Source organism: Pan troglodytes, chromosome 6 (genome assembly GCF_028858775.2).
Source record: "Pan troglodytes isolate AG18354 chromosome 6, NHGRI_mPanTro3-v2.0_pri, whole genome shotgun sequence".
NCBI classification, from domain to species: Eukaryota; Metazoa; Chordata; class Mammalia; order Primates; family Hominidae; genus Pan; species Pan troglodytes.
In genome coordinates, this window is record NC_072404.2 from 174,121,887 (window position 1) to 174,127,688 (window position 5,802).

General features: G+C 60.4%; 1 long non-coding RNA gene across 3 annotated transcripts; it reads left to right on the forward strand.

Annotated features, from left to right (window-relative positions):
* Positions 1–230: 230 nt before the first annotated feature.
* Positions 231–5,359, forward strand: LOC129135464 (uncharacterized). 3 transcript variants are annotated; one of them, XR_010159098.1, is made up of 6 exons: positions 231–482; positions 900–1,106; positions 2,663–2,885; positions 3,995–4,138; positions 4,631–4,789; positions 5,139–5,359. It is a non-coding gene; the product is annotated as an uncharacterized LOC129135464 (long non-coding RNA). The 3 variants fall into 3 exon arrangements; XR_010159100.1 differs by having other exon boundaries at positions 322–482; positions 900–1,018; XR_010159099.1 differs by lacking the exon at positions 231–482 and having other exon boundaries at positions 797–1,018.
* The last annotated feature ends 443 nt before the right edge of the window (positions 5,360–5,802 follow it).

Here is a 5,802-nt window from a genome sequence, read left to right on the forward strand (position 1 = left end):
ACCGTTCTTCCATTTCAAAGGTAATCCATGGTCATTAGGGGTAGGAGGAGGAGGAAGAGAGAGGCCTCCGGAGCCGCTCCCCGAGGGCGCGGCGCGTCCGTGGCCCAGGTGTCCTCGCGAGGCTGCACGCCGGGTAACCGCGCACCCATCGCCTTGCCATGGTAACCGGGGCTTCCCGGTTACCGCCAGCTCGCGCCACCCCTGCTCTTCAGCGGCCTCCGAAGGTGCCTAGAAGCCTGTGAGCTCAGCGCCCAGGCAGGTCTCCCTTCCTCAGGCCGCGGATCCTCGCTCTGCACAGTAGGGGGCGGGCTGTTCCTTTCCGGCCTGAGGAGGCCCCTGGCTTCCCGCGCCGACGTTTGACGTGTGGCAGGGACCCGATTAGCGTTTCTTCATCTCAGATGGAGATGTGTGTTGTGCAGAGACCGTGGCTGGGGCGCCACGAGGCTGCCCGACTGCAGGCGCCCGGCGGAACCCTCGCTCAGGTCCGGCTCAGTCTCGGGGCAGGCGCGGTCCCTCGCCCAGGCCCCCCACCGGCCTCTCCGCGCCCCCCACCCTCGCCCAGGCCCCCCACCCGCCTCTCCGCGCCCCCCACCCTCGCCCAGGCCCCCCACCCGCCTCTCCGCGCCCCCCACCCTCGCCCAGGCCCCCCACCGGCCTCTCTGCGCCCCCCATCCTTGCACCCCGCGCTGTCCCCGGCGGTCTGGCCTGGCGTCTGGAGCTCCGGGAGCGCCTGTCCTCCCAGGGCCGATGCCAGCGCCCGCCCTCCGCGTTCCCGGCGTTGACAGAATGTCCAGGCGCGCAGGGCCCGTGGGTGGGGCCTGGGCACCCGGCCCTGCCCTCGCGCACCCTCCAGATCCGCCACTTCTTACATAGCGGCCGCCTCCCCGCCCTCCTTTCAGCCACTCGCTCCGCGCAGTCAGCTCTGCTGACTCTTCCGGAGGATTCTGGAAGGTTCCAGAGGGTGTGCCGCCGAGGCCCTGCGAGAGGGCGTTCCCTGGGGAGAACATTCCAGAGCAAGGTAACATCCATAAACGGAGGCTGAAACGGCCTGAGACGTCTCGGGAGTAACGAAGACCCCAAGGCGGCCCCAACTTGAGGGGGGCGAGGTAGCCAGGAATGGGGGGGTGGTGGGAGGGACGGGTAGGCAAACGCGCTGCCTGCTGGGGACGGACGCGCCTTGGGGCAGCCGGGGAGGCCCCGAACGCAGAGATGGGGGAGGCCAGGCGGGTGGGGAGGAGCCCGCGGGGCCGCCAAGGGGGTTCCAGGCAGGCAAGGCCACCCGGCCTCGGGGCTCTGCGGCACCCAGGTTTCTCTTTCTTTAATTTTTTTGATGGAATCTTGCTCTGTCGCCCAGGCTGGAGTGCAGTGGTGCGATCTTGGCTCACTGCAACCTCCACCTCCCGGGTTCAAGCGATTCTCCTGCCTCAGTCTCCCGAGTAGCTGGGATTACAGGTGTGCGCCACCACACCTGGCTAATTTCTGTATTTTTAGTAGACAAGGGGTTTCACCATGTTGGCCAGGCTGGCCTCCAACTCCTGACCTGAGGTGATCCACCCCCCCGCCCCCAGCCTCCCAAAGTGCTGGGATTCCAGGCGTGAGCCCCCGTGCCCGGCCGGCACCCCGGTTCTGACGTTGCCTGGCCCCAAACCCTGTGGGTGGCCCCTTTGGAGACTGGACTCCGCAGGTCGTCTTGGTGGAGGAGGCGACTCCAGATGCTCCGCTTGGCTGTGGGCACAGGTGGCGGGGGCGTCCCGTCCTCCCGGCCGCGTTCAGCTTCTCTCGCGTTTCCTGCGCCTGCACCGCATCCCTCTGAGCCCGGCGACTCCCACGACGGCACGGCCCACACACGAGCAGCTGCGGGGAAGGGCGGGGACGCGGTGGAGGCGGCCGTGGGTGTAGAGTGCAGGGAAGCGGGGCGCACTCCCTGCGCTGTCGGAGGGGGCCCGGGCAGGGGCGACCTCTGGGCCGCGAACCTGCGGCCGCTGCTGTTCCCGAACGCCTCGATTTGGGGCCTGCTCAGCTGCAGACGAGCCGGGACCCCGTTGGCAGCCGTGCCGCGCCCCTGGGAGCTGCTGCGAGGAGCCCACACGCCATTGCCGAACCCCGACTCCAGCTCAGAGGATCCGGCACAGGCGCGGGGGCGGCGGGCATAGTCTCCCCAGGAGGCCAAGGAGCTCGCAGGAAAGGACGCGGCGCACACGGGGTCGGGGCGGGGACCGCTCCGACCTCCACGAGGCCAAGGGTGGGGAAGGTGGGAAGCCGCGCTGGTCGGGACGAGCTGGGACTCGCCTGTTTTATTTCAAACACGCCTTGAAAAGACCCCTGGCTCCCGGGAGGTCCCCCGCTGCACCTGCTTTTGGGGTGCAGACCCAGGGCCCCCTCTCCAAGAACCCGCAGTTCCGCCCCGCGACCCGCTGTCGGGGCCGCCTCCTCGTCTTCCTCCGCGCTCCTCTGCAGGCCTAGGGGGTCACTGGTAGTTGCGGCCACCGGTCATGTAGAACAGTCTCCTGTGTGGTCCGCGGATGATTTCTGGTTCGCTGTCGGCTACAGACGAGGCGAGAGAGGAGTGAGGTCATGGACAAGCTCGCCTCACCACAGCGCATCGTTTCTCAGCTGTCTGTTTCCACCCCGTTTTCAGTCCTGTCCCTTTCCTCTGCCTCAGGGAGAATTTGGAATCTTTGCTCAGACAGAGCCACGTGGCCACTGGACATTTACCACCGCAGCCTCAGGCTTCCTTATCAGCCGCCTCCATCCATGGTGACCTCAGGGGCAGGGCTGCATGGAGAGGGGCGGCCCCTGCGACCCCCGCCGCCAGCCCGCCGGCCCTTGCCTGTTCTTCCAGGGCAAGCGTTTAAAGTCTCCGTGCTTCGTCTCAAAAACTAAGGGTGAGAGGATTCCTGATTCATCGGATTGTGGCGAGGATTAAAGGGGTTAATGTAGACGGATTCCTGGCCCTTCCTGGCGAGTACCGAGGAAAGGGGCTCCAGGCAGCTCTTCACCGGGCTCCACGCTCAGTAGGGGCCATTTACAAACGTTTATCTTACTTGCTTGTCGTAACTGTGCGGAAACCTGTCATCCCCCAAGTCACCGTAGGCTGGGGTAGGCGCAGTTGCCACTTTATTCACCAGTGAGGAAGCTGAGTCTAGGACCTTCCGCCTAGCTCTGCCCGGCAGCCTGGTCCTCACACACCCGCCTCACAACCTGGGCCCCAGTGCCCAGCCACACACACAGTAAAAGTTAGTCCACTGAGAAGTGGGCTCTGTTGGTTTGATCAGGCAGTGAGCCAGCGTCAGCAAAGCGAGGGCAGGGGCTGGGCTGCGCTTACGGAGACAGGGAGACGCCTTTTCCCCAGTGGGGGCTCCGTCCTGCTCTGGGCTTTTCCAGCCCCTCCCAACCTCTGGCCCACCTGGGATCTTTCTGCTGCATGAGAGCCAGGCTCTCCCGGAACTCACGAGGTCACCTGCCCAGGGAGCATCCCGGTTCTGAACGCTTCCCTCTCTATGTGAACCCAATTACTTTGGGGCCCCTCTGACCATGCTGATCTGAGAACTTGAATCATCACGAAGGGACAAGTAACTTAATGAATTGATGTTTTAAACTTCAAATTCGATTTTGTTCCTCCCTTGCCCAGACTAGCTTCCTGCTGTCTTTAGAAAAAACCCATTCCTTACTCACACCGACCCTTTTCCCACTCCTTGGGCATTCATACAGGGCCTTCCCACATGGCCTGTTCCCTCTGCTTGACGGCCCCTCAGCATGCACACACATGCACACATGGACACACAGGAACCCCCAGACACACATGGACACATGCACTCACATGCATGGACCAAGCTCCGAGAGTCTGGATTTTTGTTGTTGACCCATTACCTAGAAGTGCCTGGCACACAGGACATTCTCAATAACTATCTCCTGGCATGCAGTCAGTGCACAGTTAAACCCACTACATCGAAGACCACGGCCAGGTAGGCAGGTACATGCTGTGTTTTCACAGTGAGTCCTGGAAGCAGCGAAAACATAGTTCAGTTTCAAGGACCATCATCTGCAGAATGAGACCACGGCCTTGATGCAGCCGCCAGGACAAGCTGAAGCCCTGGCCCCTGCTCTGTTGAGAGCGGATGGTACTGACTCTTCACAGGTACTTGGGGCATCTGATCTTCGTATTATAAATATCTTTTCACGTGTGCATCCTTTAAACTCTAGATTAGTTGTAAATGTAAAACTTGGCTGTGTGCAAGTCTAAAGAGCCCTAGAGAATCCTAGAAGATGGAGATTTAGATTTAATGAGAGTCAGAGTTTCACGAGGTTTCCGTGATGTGATGCACGTTCTCTGGGGCAGGTGAGAGAGAAGCAACTGGGGACTTCTGGGCTTGGCCAGTCCTCCAGCACCCACAGACAGCACAGCCTCTTGCTCATTTTGGTGATTAGGAGTCTCTTGCATGCTTTATTCTTTGAGAGGAAACAGAGAAATTTATTTGGGGAATAAAACTATTTTTTTTCTGGCTTCTGGTGTCTTCTGCTACACACATTATTGCTGCAGCAATGAATCATTCGTGGTTTAAGTCATGCTTATTTAACCCAAATGCCCCAGGCCTCCCCAGCCTTGAAATACGGCCCAACTTCCTTCTAGCCAGGCCTGGCCGCCCACCAGAGCTCAGCGGCTGCTGGCTCCCTTGCCTCTGTGAGAGGCCGGCTCTCCGCACCCGCCTGGGGCTGTCAGTGCCCTGATGACTCCAGGATGGCCCTCCCCAAGTGTCATGAAAACTCAGAGGCCTGAGGCCCAGCACAGGTGAGCTGGGGCTGGGCGAGGGATGGAGCCGCCTTCCCACTCCCTGCAGGCCATGGGACCTCCCAGAGCAGTGCCTCTTGTGTCTGTAGCCTCTCTCTCTCTGGAACAGTTCCAGCGACTTCTGTCCACACGAGGCCACCCCACCTCCACTCTCCTGCGAAACTGTCAGCAGCATCTATGCTGCTCACTAGTCATTTTACATAAACGGTCACTGTGTAGAAATTGGAAGAGCCGTGCCCCGTGGCAGGATAGGGATGGGAGGGAAGCTGGCATCCATGCAAGACACAGCAGTGCACTCATTTTGTTTCTCTCATCTCCTCCTCATTTTATTCCCTGACTGGCAACTTAGGGTGACCGACACTGGCGCCTCTGATGGTCCAAGCTGAACCCACGTGGAGGAGAGAGGACAGTCGCCCACCACTCCGAGACATGCCTGTGGGTCACCAAGTGCACCGGTGCCCCTCACCTTGGTGTTCATGACGGTTCAGGTGACTGTCCAGAAGTGTGTTGGTCATGTGTTTGGAGGGATTAATTGGAAATGGCGTTTTCTCTAAATTTTTCTCTCTCAAACCTTTTGTTAATGTGTGTGATTCCATTGGGAGGATCCCATGGGGGAGGGATGTCTGGTCTCCAGGATGGGAAAATGCCTGCTCCTCTAAAAGAAAAGCCCATGCTTGGCTCATCAGGCTGCAGAGTTAATTAAGCAGAGGGCTCTCCCTCCCCTAGAGAGGGGAGAATGGCCTGGCCCTGCCTTTGGCCCTCTCCTGCAGCTGAGACAGGACCCTCCTCCTTGAAGGATGACTGCCTTTTCTCCATATTTCACAATAAAGCCCCGGAGGGAAGGGATTGGGTTTTACCCTGTGGTGCCCTCAGAGATATCTGGAGCTACAGATGGAGTTTCCCTAAGGACTAAAGAGTGGCTGGACTTGACATGTGAACCAGAAGGTGAAGTTGGGAATGCAGGGCATGGAGAGATGGTGGCAGGCGCTTGGCCCTAGCTGGAGGGAGACAAG